General features: G+C 34.6%; 1 pseudogene; it reads left to right on the top strand.

The window, feature by feature from the left end:
- Positions 1-18,581, top strand: part of LOC137398130 (ATP-binding cassette sub-family F member 1-like) — a 743,032-nt pseudogene that overhangs the window by 221,748 nt on the left and 502,703 nt on the right.

Here is an 18,581-nt window from a genome sequence, read left to right as displayed (position 1 = left end):
TGAATATCCCACCTTATAATGTCGCTAATTGGGATCTATGGCACAATTTTCCATCTAATTTCTTTTTATATCAGTAAAAAGCAGCCTATACCATATTATGCACTGTATAGCTACTGAAGGATGTTATGCTTTTGTTTTAACTTATCTCCTCTTCGTCTTCAGGTTTAACCAAGTAGTTGCTGTGATACTGAAGCAATTGTGTTAGTATGACAAGGAGGCTACAACTCCTGATTATTAGCTTTTCTATTATTTCCATTTACTATTTTCTGTTACAGCTAAATGCGATTAAAGTCAAATATGACACACTTGAGAAACAGGTGCTGGAAAACCACCAGAAATCACAAACTAAAATTGTGGATTTTGTCGAAGATGTGTTGCTCAAGCAGTGGAATAGCCTGAGAACCCATCAAGAGCTGCTTGAAACTGGGACCAAGAGTCATCCCCCAGTAAGTTATTAAGCAGTGTTGTTATTCAGTAGTTCAGTAATGTGAATGAATTATTGTACTAACTGTATGTGAGTGTTTGTGAATATGTTGGTGAACATGTATGTACCAGTACTTGTGTAGTAATGTACTTGAGGTGTTTGAGGTGGTTGTATTGATATGCATATATATTATTGAGCATGTGTGGATAGTTGTGTTTGTACATGTATCTATTGACATCAATTTCTGTACTTGTCAGTTTTATCCAGTGGATCCGTGTCTTTGTGTCAGCATATCTGCTGCATACCATATTTTGATCTACTGAGTAGGATTGATCTACTTCATAAGACTCCTAGACTTATTGCTCATGACCTACTGACCTCATACTATCAGCTGTCTGCTCCTTTCATTCCTTCAATGTATCTGAGTCTATGAACTTGCTATTACTAATGTACCATACATTGTGTGCTGTCCACTAGCTCTCCTTACTTGTATGTTTCCATGGCTTGGTCTACAATCTCAGCCTTTCTATCCCTGCTTCATCTACCATCAGTCCTGTTCCTCAGGCACCACTTGTCTGGGTTTATATTCAGTAATGGCAGTTCTCCTATAGATGCACTGATTGTAAGTTTACCAATTTATACATTACATATCTCTGTCCTTCTTCTATCGATTCTATTAGGATAACTCTATGTTTAGGCAGCGATTGTGAGAGGATTCAAGGAGTTAAAGGCCCAGCTCGACAAAATCTCCCAAGAGCATTTGCCAAAGCTGAAACTTACAGACCAGCTACAGTTAAAGCAGATAGGTATGAATAACTGAATATGGATATTTACATTTTCTATCATCGTTTAGGGGTGACCATACTGTGTTGTATGTACTGTACTACACGTTTGTTTTGCATATTTTAGTTTTTTGAATAAAATTTATGTATTTTTTAATGCTTGTAAAGCTTGTAATTAGAATCTGAAAATTTTGGCTAGAAAAGGGAAAACTTTCTTAGCTCTTACATCAAAAGACATATCAGGTTGCTACTGGCATGGAAGCCTTGATTTTGAAGCATGTGCCTTGGAGGGTTGCTGGTGTGAAATATCAAAAAGACATTCATAAGCGCATGCGATCATTAAGTCCATATTGTATCTGTGATCTTAGAGTTAACTGCCGCCTGTCACTTTCTACTATACTAAAATAAAAAGAGGATTACTCTATTGATGACTCATGAATGAATCTAATAAACCATTATTAACAAAGCGATTGACAATTACCAAGTTTTTTGACTAAGTATAAAGAGATAAATACTATAAAACTACAACCTTTATTGACTTTTTAATGATTTAGACTGTTCCTGAGCAGAACTGTTAGGTTCATAGCCTCAGAGCTACTGTATATGATGAGCCACTCCTTCTTTATTTCTGATGTTTGAAGTTTTTTCAGCCTTCTGTCATTTTAGATTTTTAACATATCGATAGTTAAGATATTCTTAATATAAATAGCTGGACAAATTAATGTAGTTGTTAGAACTGCTCATTAGTTTCAGGTCCAGTGTTTAAAGCACATAAATTACATCATTTTTCATTGTGTTCTTCAATACATCAGAGTCTTGGCTTTCGAATGAGCTATTGTTTGCCATGGTGTGACAGACATTGGTTGGTGTTTATAGGATTTCCCCAGAGCTCTACCGCAGAAATGTTTACTGGCATAGGCTTGGAAATTGTGATGTCACAATTTTCATATGCGGTGTTGTGTGCTCTTACCGCCTATTCTATTGCTTACCACTTATATTTATCAACGACGATAATGACGCGAGTGTCAGGCGAAAATAGGACAAATCCATAGAACCAATGACGATGACAAAGGAATCAGTGTCATTAGTTCTCCATGTACAGATTATTTTTACGTATAATAAATAACTCAGATTCTAAGCATCATACTATGTTTTCCCGATGATATTATGCAGGGCTAGTCTAGCCCTCTCAATTTATTGTGATGTTGAGGGTTGCGACTGAGACTAATTAGTTTCAAGCTTTGCGCAATCTCGTGAAAGTGTGATTGGCATATAGTCCTAAGGCCTCGCAACCGCAGTTCACATTTTAATCGATGTGATTTCATTAGCTTTATCAACGACAGTACATTTATTAAAGCATAATTAGTTAACCCAGAACATGTGTTTGTATTGGTCAGGTGTTAGCACGGTCCCGGACATTGTTGATTATTTAGAATCCTAGTTTATTATTAGTGCTCTCTGAGTTTAACAGCACCGATTGCCACAGAAAAGCGCAGCCTCAATGGCAGCGAAAGGGATCGACTACCTAAGGCTAAATAATAATTGTGACATCACATTTTGAGAACCTGAACCAAGTGTTTTCTTTTTGCAGGACATACTTTTGACACCCTGTTTTTCATAGTTATATTATTCTTTGTGTATTGAATTTAGGCTCATTCGAAAGCCAAGACTCTGATGTATTGAAATATATAATAAGAAAATTATGTAATTTATGTGCTTTAACTATTTTGGTACCACAAGCCGATGTATCAGCTGTTGTATCTGCGCAGCCTCCATATTTGTGAACCTTGCGCTGTCAAACCAACGTTTACAGGATGAGTTTCCATGACTGTATATTCACATAAAAATTCTTGTTGTCACATGGACTACTAAAGCACCTTTAACCATACTAATAGTTAATAGTCTGGTGTTTAGGTGAGAAATAGCTAAGTGAAAAGAGCCAGGTTGGCATACCTCCAAGTAATTCATGTAACAATGGTTAATATAGGATGCTGCTGATAGCAGTCGATATTAGTATTATATAACTAATTATTAGTTTATAGTTGTACAGTATGGCAGCGTTGTCACATGGGCTGAATGTTGAGTTATTTTCATTGGATAAAATATCCTTTCCTTAATCTACTTGTCCTGCAAGGAAGAGGAAAATTCGTGAACATAATTTTATAGCTGCACACAGTACAATGTAAAGATGGTGATATAACTAGAATCTTGACTACTATGCGCTAATATCTTTCTGTCAAGTACAATATTTCTGTGTATAATATTTAGTAGTTGTTGCTAGTCACATGTACACTTTATATACTACAGGTGAGAGGAGAGATATTGAATTAGAAGTTACCTCCTCTCATGGTATCATCATTGAAGAACAAAAAGCTCCACCAGTTCAACTCCCTAAGTCCCTCACCAAACTGTCCTCCATACAACTACCAGCCCGTCCCAACTCCATCTGCCACTATAAGGGTAATACTTATATTGGACTAAATGATAAGACAGTCAGCAGAGTAGATATTGATAATAAAATCACCAACAAGTTCATCTCTACCTCTGGTCCAGTAGAGTCTGTCACTTGTTACAAGGAAAGAATTTACACCTTATCCGCTACCAGTCCTCATACAGTTGGTGTCTACAGCATGTCAGGGGAGTTCATCACCAGCTGGAAGGGTCCTTTTCATGACTACTACACTGACACGCTGGTGATAATTGAAGACAAGGTTCTTATCACAGACCCATCCAACACCAGAATCACTACCTACTCCTTAGATGGTCAAGTTCTACATCATATTCCCTGTGCTCTTCTCGCTGATAGCACCGGCGTCAGAATGTGCGCCCCTGATAACAACTCTCTCATAATATCATCCCGCAGACATCCCAAAGTCTTTAAAATAGACCGGACCACCCAGGGAGTAATGTGGGCCCTCACTGAAGTAAAGAACCCTCAAGGGCTGGTCAGCTATGGGGAGTACACTCTACTGGCTGCACGCAACAACAAGACTATTTACATCATTAATTCTACTACAGGTTAGTTATGAGTATGATGCAGGGTTGTTATAATATATAATGTTATATTATAGGAATATATTTTAATTAAAATATGTAAATGACTGCACAGAGGGTAACCATATATTTCTAGCATATTAAATAGTTCACGATGATAGACTGAGCTAACAAAACACTTTAAAAGGTATGTATGGCTACAGAGAGTTGAGCCATATAATAGTGTAATCTATAATATATTACTGCATCATAAGCTGTGCTAACACTAAAGGTACCATGTATAATATCATATGGTAGACCGAGCTCATATCGCAGGATGTTATTGAAACGAAAAGTATTTTGTAATTTGTTAATGGAAGCCCTTGACTCACATTTTATTCTATTATAAACTGAGCTCCAAGAAGCATTTTTTCTTTGGCTAGCAAAAAGCTGGTCATCTACAGTATTTGCAGCATTTTAAATGTGAATTATAAAACTGCATGGTAAACTGAGCTCCTGCTGATGGTAGACTGAGTTCCTAATGTACGCTAAATGGAAAAAAAAATCACTTTCAACAAATGGTTGTAAGCCTCATAAAAATGAATGTATTTATTACTATATTAACCCCTTCATTTAACATTCTGTGTAACAATGGCTATTATTGTGGTATGAGAGAACCAATTATCTGCACCTTTGAACTGTGTCATGTAATTTCATGTCAAATTATATGCTGCCTCCATGTTTCTTCTATTTTAACTGGAAGACCTGACTGACAGCAGTGTCCATGTGTAGCTAATATTCATCTGTTGAAGTCTGACTGTGTATTTATTATTATATATTGTAGGGAATATAGTCTCTCAGATGGTACATGATGATATAGCTGGAAATGTGCTCTCCTTAGATGTGTATGAATCCACCCTCCTTGTTCCTAAACGGGACAGCAAGAATCTCTCGTTCTACAAGATGACATAACTAATAACTAGAGAGAGTTGATTATAAACATGCTGATTCCTTCTATTATTACTAGTGATTATTATATTACTAGATGTTCTTGATGACTGTCTGTAATCCTTGCTATATGTACATATGTCTGCATGTATCTGAATATGTGTGAGTATAACATGTGTGTTTCTACTTGTATATGGCTCTCTGCATGCTGAGCAATCAGAGTACATACACCATAGTGTTGGAGTTGTATAAGTATATATATACATGCATGTGTATACATATCATGGTATTTGTAGCCATGTTGACAACTCCATGCATCCTTGTAGTGCCTGAATATGTATGTTTGATTTTATGTGTTGGGCTGTTTTAATGCCGGTATATTTGAGGCTGGGTTCAGGCATTTGTAGACCAGAATGTCTCATTTTTATACTTGTCTGGATATTTTACTCTATGTTTTTTAAATTTAGATGTTTGTAATAAATTATATTGGCTTTGGGCAGAAAATGCGAGACTATCATAGCAGGGCAGTAGAATATGTCGATAGGTGAAAGGTCAGAGAGCTCTTCAAACTTTCCTTGGTAAACATCCATAGAAATAAAATCCAACGAAACCTGGAAGCTTGCCAAACCTTCTAGAAGAAAGCTGGTAATAAGCAATCAGAAAAGTTATAAAGCATCGAATAGAATTGGACTGCTATACTGAATGTTGTGAATGTTTGCAGGTAGATAAGAAAAACTGCAGGTTACAGAAAACAGACATAAGTGCATATGATTATTAGCACATGTAGTATGTTATAACATAGTCTTCATCATGAACAATCAGTATGAGAATAGATATACTCATTTACTGTAATCTGTTAACTGGAGATTATTATTTGGCTGTAGGAAAGGTTAAAAAGTCGGTTCACAGAGCTAGTCAATTATAAATTTTTCCTAAAATCCTAAATAGTAACCAAGAATGATAAAGATAACAAACTATTAACCAAGACAAACCTGTTCTTCCCAGCGAATTGAATTTTTGGAAGTTTGCCAACTCTACTAGAAGAAAGCTTGTTGATTGACACACGACTGTGGCTCGTATAACAAGGAAGCTTGTATAGAGCTGAATCTATTATGGCATTGCTGTCTGGAGGCTTGCCAAGTTTACTAAAGAAAGTCAATATGTGGTGTAAAAATCCAGCAACGTGTGTAACAACCATATTTGTGCAGTGCTAAAATGTTATACTAATTTACATGCTTGTCTTCTTCTGATAGATATGGTAATATAATAGTATAATCGAATACTTACTGTGTTAGCTCAACATAGATATTGACAGAGAAGATAACTCCGAATTGTCATCATACATTCTCGTGTTAGATAGTATTAGTGGTTGACAGAGAACCCTACTTAACAAACTAGAGAACTTACCAATAGATTATAGTAGTGGCTACTAGTAACTACATTGACTAATACACAGCCAGAACAGATATTGTTAACTGGTCAGGATGTAGCCACTGTATGATTTTCATGAAGGCGCTAGCATATTATCAGAGACCATAAACAGCAACCAGCGTATCTATCCATTTATTATCGGGAGAAATGTGTTAACTAGTTAATCGCTGGAAACAAGAAGAAAGGTACCACATTACATTGATTATATGTCAGCTGACAAACTTGTTTGATCGTGAAGTCTGCTAATCAACTTGAAAAACGCAATAATTATATTTTACAGAAGGTAAAGTTTAACACACACAGCTACTCCTGTTATATAACATCTTCATCACAAACTAGATTAGAACATAAGTAAGAGAATGGGTGAAACTTGGTTACTACTAGAAAGCAGTAGTGAAGAGATTATTTCCTTGTTAGTTCTTGATACCAGTACTAGAGTCAGCTTCAGAAATGCAGGAAATGGTTAATGGCAGTTGCCTCCCCAATCAGTGCTACCAGTAAAGTGCATAACAAGGCTCATGATTATAGAGGCATTCCTACATTACATAGTAGCCTAAAAACTGAGAGCTAGCAATAAGGGACGAGCTAGGGACCTTCCTTAACCAGGGGTTTGGGCATCTTACTTTTTATATAAATCGTGTATCTACTTATGAAATGATCAAAACAAACAGAAGCATATTTGATAAATTGGTTTCTACAGTCTATGTTTGACCCTAAATTACCAAAGCAAAAAAGGTATACAATTATACATGTACATTAATAACACAAGTTAATTTTTATCAAATGTACAAAAGTGTTAATTTGTTTAATAACAACAAGCTATTTGAAGTAGTAAGTAAATCCAATTCATTAAACGCTAGTCAGTCATTTCTCCTTTGGGAATCAATTGTCCCTTTCATCAGTTTTAACAGTTCTTTTCACACACCTTCAGTGTCCTTTAAAAGAAAGGAGTATAAAAATCATATGTCCTCAGCGTTCTGTAAGTATGTGGATTCAAGACCAACTTGTGGCAATAATTTTCCCTCTGTTTATTCTCCCGATGACTAGCTAAAGCACATTCCGAATGTCAAGTAACTGCAATTATCTTAATCACAATGTTAGATAATTACAAATAATATAGTAACTCATTTACTAGAGTAATTATGGAAGAATTATAATTTCATAACAACTCTGCAATATCTACAATGATTCACAATGCTTAATTTAAATGCCTCAAAGTAAAATATAAATTTAGAGCTACATCAGCTCTAATAAAAAGTGCACTCATACTTTCCTTGATTCTAATAAGTTTGACTCAACACACAATCTTTCCATGGCCTGGATTGACTACAAAAAAGTCTATGACTCAATTCTCCAGAGTTGGATCATTGAGTGAATAAGGCTGTAGAATTTTTTCCATGCAGTTGTAGAGTTTATAAAGATGTTGATGACCCACCGAAAACAGAACTGACAGCTAAAGGTAAAGAGCTGACTAGTGTTGGAATCAACTGCAGCATCTATCAAGGTGACACCTTATCACTGCTACTCTTCTGCATATACTTAAACCCTCTAAGTAATATGCTGGTGGAGACCCAATATGGCTGCCAGTTTAAAAATCAACTTGCACAAAATTTTAGTAGATTTTAACAGAAAACATCGGTGTTTTGTTTTGTTATTATTTTTGACACGTGCGGTGACCTGACTTCAATGATATTTTATAATTAAAATCTACATAACTTGATTGCGGTTAAAACGTTCCGATCATTTGAAAGTGTCAGTATAATGTCTATAGTAGTAAAGAGATCAACAACATAGAAACATGTAGTGCCACAACTTCAATGCAAAAGCCGATATCAACTGTCTCAACAATAGCAATTAGTGATGTCATTTAGAATGTATTTATCTTCTTATTATTTTAACTGCGATCAAGTTTGGTATATTTTATTTTTGAAACATTTTCGAAGTCAGGACGCATCAAGCGTGAAAACAATCGCAAATAATAGAAAAATACAAAATATTCTATTGAAACCAAGTGAAATTTAATGGAAGTTCACCTTTGAGAGCATTGGTGAACAAACCAGCTTATCTGAACATGCATGAACCCAGCAGCAAGAAAATCTCCAATACTCGAGACATACCAAGTTGCAGTAATTTAAGGTAAAATTACCATTGTTGTTACCAGCTGTGACACTTTTAGATCACTTTTTGACATCATAATCTGTTGTTTGTAGGTCAAGCGTGCTAGACCACAAAGCCACAGCTGCTATTTATTGGCCATATATCCTCAATTTATTGATTTTTCCGTGATTTTATGGCTGTATTTGAATTTGCCAAACTACAGCAATAAAAAGTGAATCATTGTTATAGCTATTAGAAACAAAAGGTTTACTACAAAATCAATATTTGTGCCAACAAGACTACCTGTTACTACCATGTTTTAGTATATCTCTTTTTACAGCTACAGCAATGTGTGATAGGATGTACTTCTTACTACCTTTCTGGTGGTCTAAAGGTCCTACAACCTAAAATTAGTGACACCAAACTACAACTTGTTATTCGCATGTCAGGCACTATTGACCACTCAGCCAATACAGCTGCCGAGGTGTTAGAATAAACTAAAACTCTAAAATCTCTGATCCTTAAAGATGTGATCACATCAATTTCTAGTAGATTATATCAGAAATTATAAATATTCTTCCATCCTGTAAGATTTTGTTGGTTTTAGGTGTTCTGAGTGCCAGGATGTTTCAAGATTAAAACTGACCAAACTTGGTAGCAGTTAAGACATTCAGACTTCCCTTAAAACGACGTACCTAACAGTTGTTTATGTTTAAAAGTAATAAATATATGACATCTTATTTATTCAATCATCAGCATTGGTTACTAACACATGTTTATACAACAGTAAGAGGAAAACAATGGCGCAAATTCAACTCTTTCTACAAACTCTTTAGAGTATTTGAAACGTATAATATATCAATGTATCTTAGGCTATATTTAAAGTTTTTTTCCAACAATCATAGGCAAATACAAAATAAAATAGATGTAGATGTAAACAGAGACGGGTAACACTGCAAACATAAACACAACATCAGCTGATGCCAATACAAATAGGAAAAGAACAGTAAAAATCATTCCAACATAAGGACAAAAAACTAGATTACAAACATCGCGTTTGGTGAGCAGTGAGGCCTTGATAACAGTGACAGATCAAAAGCTGAGTCTATCTGTTTTTAGCCATGCTAAGAGCATTCTTACAATAATTTTACAGCCTTCAACAAGATAAGTTAAAGTATTGGTCAACTAGATGCAATGTCACAAGTTCAAACCCCGTATGAATCAATCTTTTATCTAAAGTTCTTAACCGTAGTTACATTTAAATATACAGTTCACTCTTCCATTCACATTGCATAAATCAGCCCAAGCAATGAACAAGGAAATTAATATATACAAGACAAATGCAACTATTGTTCATACTGGAATGGTGAATAGATTTGATTCATAATTTTCTTGAGAATGGGCAATAAAATCAGAAACATATATGAAGGGCTGATCACAAACTGGTACACTGACAGTCCCGTGTACCACAAGAGGTTGTCGACGTGCAAAAAGTATACGCACAATTATTCCAGAATACAATCAAGTGATCGAGTGACACAGATGGTAGCAAGCTTATTTGGGGAGCTGAATATCTAGTTTATAATGCCGTGTGAAGAATCTTTTTTCTAACGTTCTTAACATAGCTTCAGACAGACAGAGACAACTCCTATTATAGTAAGGATTGAATTGTTTACAATACTCAACAGTTCTCATTTCAACCACTTTAATCCCTAGAATATATTTTCATTCCTTTCACAACCCAGTATATCAGTATATTAATACTGCATATTATTTGTCTATATTTCCCCTTGATCTCAAGTTATTCCTGCACGACCTTGCCACCAGTGGCAGCTGACAAGTAACAGCAGGTACATATGCTGTGGTAATCACTGTAGGTAGGCAGGCCTACTCACATGCGGCATTACTCTGCAAACAAAAGAAAGCTTGAAAATTCAAGTTTGATTTAACAGAAGTTGTCAGCTCATGATATAGCTCTGAAAGACAACTCCTTTTCATCAGTGTTAAAAACGAGATAAACTCGCACAAAATGTTGGTAGATTTGAGTTGGTAAATTGTTGGGGAGTGTTTGATGCTGTCAAACTATCCTGATAGTGTGCCAGGCACCCACGAGACTATATGCAATGTAAACCACTTCGATGGTGATTAGACATCACAGATTGCTGGATCTACAATTATATTTAAACCCTCTAAGTAATATGTTGTCAGGGACTCAATATGGCTACCAGTTTAAAGTTGAACTTGTGCAAAATTTTAGTAAAGTTATCAATAATTATCGGTATTTTTCCATGATTTATGACTGATTTTGATGTTTCATGTGATCTGACAGCCAGGATATTTTACAATTAAAAAAGACAAAATCTATCGTGGTTAAAATGTGCATGGCTCATCTCTCATTGGTTATTAGCAGCTGCTAGCTTGTACTGCCTTGGAATTTGCAATCACACTTGATCTGCTCTGATTGGTTGTCTCAATCGTACAATTATTTGCAATTTAATAGCAATTTGTTAATTTAACAAACTCAAAACTGAATTTTACCTGTTTTCTTTAAAAAATCTCAGTCAGCCGTAAAATGTTTTTTTTTATATTTATTGACCAACCAAGATTTAGGTAAATTAGTTTTGATTACCTGTTGGACTCAAGCAAAACAACCAATGTCTACAAGTTATTGTTAGAATTAAATATTCTGGGTCTATGCTATGATTTCAATTTACTAAAATATACCAACTAGTAATTATTGTTGTTAACAATTAGTAAGTATTAGTGAAGAGCTGGTAAATTAGAATAAAGAATACACCATTACAAAAGGAAATTAGCTGAGATTATCTCCATGGTGAATATTGCGGGCCAAATCTTACAATGTTATCAGACGCTTCGTGTCGCTCTTTACTTCCTGTTGTTTAATAAAATAAGTAGCAAATATTTTATATTATTTTTTGCTATATATAATCCTTGTGTGTACATTCATTATGTCGACAATTTTATTCATAGTTCTTTTTTGACCTGCAAAAGTCAACTTTTCAGCGTTAGTTCAATATTTTAAAGTAAAATTATTTACCAAAATCTCAAAATATAAAGTTTCTCAACAATTACTTAAGCATAAGCAATGTTTTTAACATATATTGACCTAAATTTCTCAAAGTTTCACAGAGTTCCTGACAAAAGTAAAAAATGTAATAGAATGTAGAAATTAGATAACATAAAAACAATAAAAGTATTAACCATATGTTATAGCAGATAGTGCTCAGTATATCTATTGCTCACTTGAAAACCAAGCTTGTTGAAATATGTACTGGTTATAATCAGCAGACGTCACATGACCTTGGTATAACTGCTCAATGGACCGATACTTGGTGTAAATAAAGGTACTTCAAATTAATAAAATGATCAGACTTACATAAAAATGTTTGGCAATGGTTAATGTTGAGCCTTTTTATTATAAGTAACCTTTTGAAAAAGCACACTGATTGGCTAGTTTTGGGTAAACAGCATCAAATACTGAGTATGACACCTTAGAAAATTTTTTTTATGAAAGTATCAGTCATGTTTTTTCAATTGCGATTGTTTTTTATGTTTAAGGTGACCTGACCACCAGGATATTTTTAGATTTAAATTGTAAAGATTTTGTCACAGTTAAAACTGTCAGATCAGGCAAATGTTCAATTGTGATATCTGTAGTTGCAGAGGTAATAAAATAAAGGCTCATAACACTGTGACTTTAACGTAACAGCAGATATCAACTGCAGCAATGATAGCAATCAGTGATGTCATTTTGCACATATTTTCCTTCTCAATTGAATAGCATTATATTTGCATTGTAAATTTAATGTATGTCTGATAATTGGAAGTTTTATACATAAAACCCGTATCAACAAACTCGATACCGGAAAAACTCGTTAGCCAAGAAGCACTCATGCACAGCACTAGTACGTAGTCAAGACATGATCAGAGGCAGCATTGAATGTCTTTAAACTGCCTTCTAAATACATTCATCAGATAGAGCTTAAATTCAAGAATAGAAAACATTGGAACTGTTTATCATAATGTTTACTGTAATGAGAGTGGTGTCTCTCTGTAGCCACGGTTGGAGCGTTATTATTAAAAAGATTGCTCCGGGTAGGAATTGAACCTACATATTTAGGTTTCAAGCCAACCACACTACCATCTGCAACTCACGTCAATCTTTTTATAGTCAAGAATAATTATGCACATAATTATTACACCTGATTATCTTTCCCGTCGTACAAGACTGCCTGGGGACTGATGTTTACAATAGCAAGAGCCATGTCAGTTTTGTGTCTGTTCGAAGCCACGGTTACAGATTGGAAAAAGATTGCACTGTACAAGATTTGAACCTGCACCTTTCATTTTAGTGGACTGACACTATAATAACTGCTCAAATTCACTGCCTATTGGTTTACCAGAGTAATGCAAAATAATATAGTTATAGCACCTGACAATCTCTGTAGGCATAGCAGATTTTCAGGTACTCATAGATATAATTTTACTAATATTAAATTGTTTACATTAATCTTCCAGCATTTAATCATGGCTTTAAACAAAAAATAAAGCCTTAGATCAATCCGCCTGCTCAAAGAAAACCTAAGCTATGCACAAAACTCACTCCATACCTAGTTATTGTCTATAGACTCAGAACCAAAATATTTCAGTTTTCCTTGATAAGACGAGAGAAAGAAATAGAAGCCAGACCTACTTTGCCTAATAACCGCCCATGCACCACTTAATCTCACAGTAAGTAGATTTAAAATCCTCATGACCATCTTCCGTTAGCAATACGTGAATCAGCCCAACAAATTACAGTGATTAACGAGACAAGAATGTGAACGAGGGAGGCAAATGAAATTATTGTTCATACTAGAAAAGTGTTTTCTATAAAGTACGATTTTCTTGAGAATTGGCTACTAAATCAGAAACAGATATGAAGTGATGATCACAAACTGGCACACCAGCAGTCCTGTGCACGTGTAACAAGTATGTGTACAGTTATTCCAGAATACAACCAAGTGGTTGAGTGACACAGATGGTAGTAAGCTTAATTGGGAAGTTGAATATCTGGTTTCGAATGCCCTGCGGGGTGTCTTTTTCCTAACATTTATAGCACAGTTTTAGACAGACAACTCCTATTATAGTAAAGATTGAATTGTCTACAATATTAAACAATTCTCATCTCAATCACTTTACAACATTCATATAAAAATAGTATATATTTTATCACATACTTTTCCAAACGTTCTTAACATGGCTTCAAACAGACAGAGACAACTCCTATTTTACTAAAGACCCTATTGTTTACAATACTGAACCGGTTTCACCTCAATCACTTTACTCACTGGTATCCAGGCCCGTATTCCCTGGGGCGGCAGGCCGGCTGAGCCGCCCCAACTTTTAAAAAACCTTCCGCGGCTAAGTACAGTCAAACTCGGATAACTCGCCCTCAGAAAAAAAGTAACATTTTATCTCAAACACAAGGTTAACTCGAACGGATTTGTTTGGTCCATTCCCACGCAATGATAAATTGCTTCAGATAACTCGGCCTCAACATCATTTATTCGTAAAGCTATTTGCCCAACGGCTATGGAGACGGTTTTTATCGCTGTAGAATATCACTTTATTCCGAGCCATAGAGACAAACATCAACTTTTAGTAGCTCTTAGGCGTCATTATTATCATCATCCGTGGCAAAATATTCTTGTTAACAACTTCTATAAAGGTTTGCAAAATATTAGGTTTTACCAACATCCGCTTGCCCATGTTCTATCGAAAGCGTGGAAACCTCTGTGTAAACTTAAAATAAAATCAGCAAAATTAATCTTTTTTAAAACGCTCAAAAGAATAAGATGTATTTTTCTGAGCGTTTAACTGCGCTCAAGTTTTGTCTATTTCAATTTTAAAACGTCTCGTCAATCACATCACCGAAAACAAAACAAATCTCAAAAAATAAGAAAATGTTAATACTTTCCGATAAACTTTTTTTAAACTCCACATGAGAGGCCCTGCTGAGGCCGTACATAAGAAAAACCTGTTGGGGGCTTACACCGCCCCCCTCAACACTCCCAGGTGTTCATAACTAGTCGCCTAACATTAGCCGCCCCAACTTGCAACCAGTGAATATAGGCCTGCTGGTATCTATAGTCTCAATCACTTTACAATATTCATATTAAAATAGTATATATTTTATCACATACTTATCCAAACGTTCTTAACATGGCTTCAAACAGACAGAGACAACTCCTATTTTACTAAAGACCCGATTGTTTACAATACTGAACAGGTTTCATCTCAATCACTTTACTCACTAGAATCTATTCCCGTTCCTTTCACAACCTCTGTATATAAATACTACATATTTTCTGTCTTTTTTTTGTCATGATTGTTGGTTATCCTTCCACAGTCCTGTCCCCAGTCGCAGCTGACAAGTATCAACAGGTACATATGCTATAGTAATCACTGTCCGTGGGCCGGCCTCCTAACAAGTGGCTGTACTCTATAAACAAAAGAACACTTGAAAAGTTCTAATGAAGCTTGATTCAACAGAAGTTATCAGCTCATGATTTGTTTCTAGCAAACAGAGATATTTCCATTTGTATTACAAATCAGAAAAAAACATGCACATAATTTTAATACATTATATCAAAAAGTATTGATATTGTTCAATCATTTGTGATTGCTTTTGTTGTTTTAGGTAATCCGACTGCTAAGATATTTCACATTTGAAATTGACAACAATTCATCACAGGTAAAATGCGCTGAGCTCAATTCTCATCGGTCGTATTGTAGCTGCTAGCTTGTAGGCCTAATGCCTTAAAAGTGCAACTGCACTCAATTTATTCTGGTTGGTTGCCTCAATCGCACCACCATTTGCAAATTGAACAAATTCAAACTGTGTTTTACCCATTTTCTTCAACAAGTTTTTAGTAAGCCAAAGATTTACTCTTTGTTACTCCTTACTCCAAGTTACTTCTTGTGTCTATATACAGTAAGTTGACAGTTTAGTCTCTGCAAGAGTTCTCAGCCAGCAAAGAGAAAAAGACAGAGTGAAGAAAGGTTTTAAAAAAAATGCCCAAAATAAATCTATAAGCCATGCACTATCAATGAGATAACACCAGCTACTCACACCCTCATAATTTCTTATTCAGGTAGACTGTGTTCTGTACACACCTTTATGTAGTTACTAGTAATTTCAAGAAAGCAGTCGTGGTCTTGTGGTTACAAAGCCTGACCTGAAAGAAAGAACAGATGAAGGGTAAATTCCCAAAAAAATGTCAGAGCGTCCAAAGTTACTCATACTATTTTATTACTGTAAGATGACAAGTTCTAATGGGAAAGAACAAAAAAAGACTGACAGAAAATTAAAGCTGGTTAAAAGATACACATAAGAAAGGGTTTGAGAACATCATATTAATATCAGAATATATGGTAGAAATTCAATAACACACATTTACCGTAAATCCTCTATTTACACGCCATAGTGCAACACATTTTAACCCTTATTTTATAGTGACGCTTTATTAAAGGTGATGTTCAAATGCCGCTGTATTTTAGATCAGCTTCTCAGAATTTTGGAAACATAAAATCCGAATGAAAAAGAAGTGAAGAGATGCTAATTAATAGACATTAATTCTCAGCATTTCCCAGGCTCTCTAAATAACAGATTGAGCTGCAAAACCAAACAGTTTAAATAAAAATATATTAGCTGGATACAATTATTAATTATTTTAAGAGTGTCGCTTTAAAAGTGTAAAAAAATGCCATAAATGATTTCGAGCTTCAGTACGGACTTTGATAGGCCATAACAGTGAATGCCATTACGCCACATGGGGTTCCACAAGAGAATTCCCATCGTTCATCCAAACACTTTAAAGTCTTCAAGTCAGTTTCCAAACCACATTACATGTTTCTGAAAACAAGGGATCAGATTTAGTTCTTAGTTATGTTGAAATTGTTACGGTTGAATCAGAGTGCGATTCTGATCATTGTAATTAACGATCGATTTTTCCAAGTAAAACGTCACTAAAACCATGAAAAAAATGAAAGAATTAATTATTATTCATGTCAACGAGTCAGTATTTGTTTATTAGTACCAGTTTGTGGACACTTTTCTACTGATGACCTTTCATTATGGGTTCATAAAGATCAAATAAGTTAAAAGTGGTGGTCGAATAAAAGTGACTTTCAATTAAATGGTGGCTCTGTTTCTTTTAACCCTTTTTCTATATAATAGTGGCAACTAAATGGAGGTTTTACGGAGGCTGTAAATTACAAGTTTTTACTGCATCAGATCAGGATTAAATTAAGAGTTTTGCGAAACTTAGCAGGAAATTCCCACATAACTGAACAATAGCAATAAAAATATTGTTGATACAAAAGCAGGTAGTCTACTGTAGGGAGATAACTTAACAGCAATGAATGTTTGTTTACAAAACCAGTCTGAGCGACAAACAGTCGATATATTGATGAATTGATGTACCTGCCTTTGACTTAGTAAAGATCGACAAACTTTGGCTACTTTTAAATCAGTATAAATATATGTATACATATTTAAATACAATATCAAAATCTGACACTTGTATATACAGTTGTAGCAATTAAATTTTACCAACAAAAAATCTGCATTCCATTGAGTTGAAAAGCAAAACAGCGAATTCATGAGGCAGCCAGCTAACTCATTAAGCCGTACAGGCCATTTCCATATCTATGGAGTAATAAAGTACATAGCCTTTACATCAGTTAAAACAAACAAACCACCGGATGTGACGCCTAACGTCACTAGAGCTGGATTCATGTCGTACCCCTTTTACTATAGTAAGTTTGGCAATATACTAGCTTCAAGATGTGGTATCTATTTAGTTTTTCATGTAACAACTAACTGAATAATTACTAAGAATATTTATAACAAAAACAATTACAGCAGTCATTTTATGATTCATTATAGATATTATTATTATTATAATTATTATCCTTATTCATTACTATTATCCATCATTTATTATCATTTAAAATATAGATTTACCACATTTCTACTAATCACATAACAAAATATTTGAACATGTTGCCCCATCCTAAAGTTGCTCACTTCCACAGTTGTGCTACATGTATTAAAATCTTTAGTAAAGTATGCCGAGAATAGTTGGTTTATTTGTATTTGTCTCTCCACGCATAGAAACAAGTATTGTTTTATATTTCGTAAAACCTACATACTAGATTCACTATCATATACTTCACTTCATGAAATTTCTGTTACTATCTTCAACTCCCCATCTTGACTCTTTTTCAATATTATTATATAATCGCTAATTATTAATCAGTCTAAATTTCTGTACATACATTCTTTCTTTCACCATGTAACAGAAAATAATATTCTTTTGATACTTACCAATGACTAAAACAACTTATAATTCATACAAACGCTCCCAAAATCAGATAACAACATAAATTATTTTCCAGTATTAGTCACGCTTCCGCTAAGTACATAAGTAAAAGAGAAAGTATACCAAAACTAGAAGAACTTACCAAAGACTGTTAGACTACTCCTTACAGCTACCATAGATGATCTCAACATAGATGTTCACTCAATATAAAGAAATATTCACATATATTTCTCATATTTTGTGTGTCTGTGTATGTCCAGCTATAGCTATTAAAATCTGGATTTAAAATTCCGCACTCTGATAGATTTGAAACCATGAATAATGCAGCCAGAAGTTTTAATTCTATGAGCTCTACCACTGAGATATGCAATATATATTGATCCAAAATATTATCATATACTGCATAGCATATACACACGCTAAATGATGTTTTATTTGGAATTCTATGAATTCTTATAACTCTATGAAACACGATGTTTTTTAATGTTGTCTTGAAGTTCTATTTTAGGTTTTTCGTAAAGTTGATTTGCTATGTAA

This window comes from Watersipora subatra, chromosome 6, assembly GCF_963576615.1.
Source record: "Watersipora subatra chromosome 6, tzWatSuba1.1, whole genome shotgun sequence".
NCBI classification, from domain to species: Eukaryota; Metazoa; Bryozoa; class Gymnolaemata; order Cheilostomatida; family Watersiporidae; genus Watersipora; species Watersipora subatra.
Note: the sequence above shows the minus strand (reverse complement) of the source record. Positions and strands in the feature narration are given on the sequence as shown.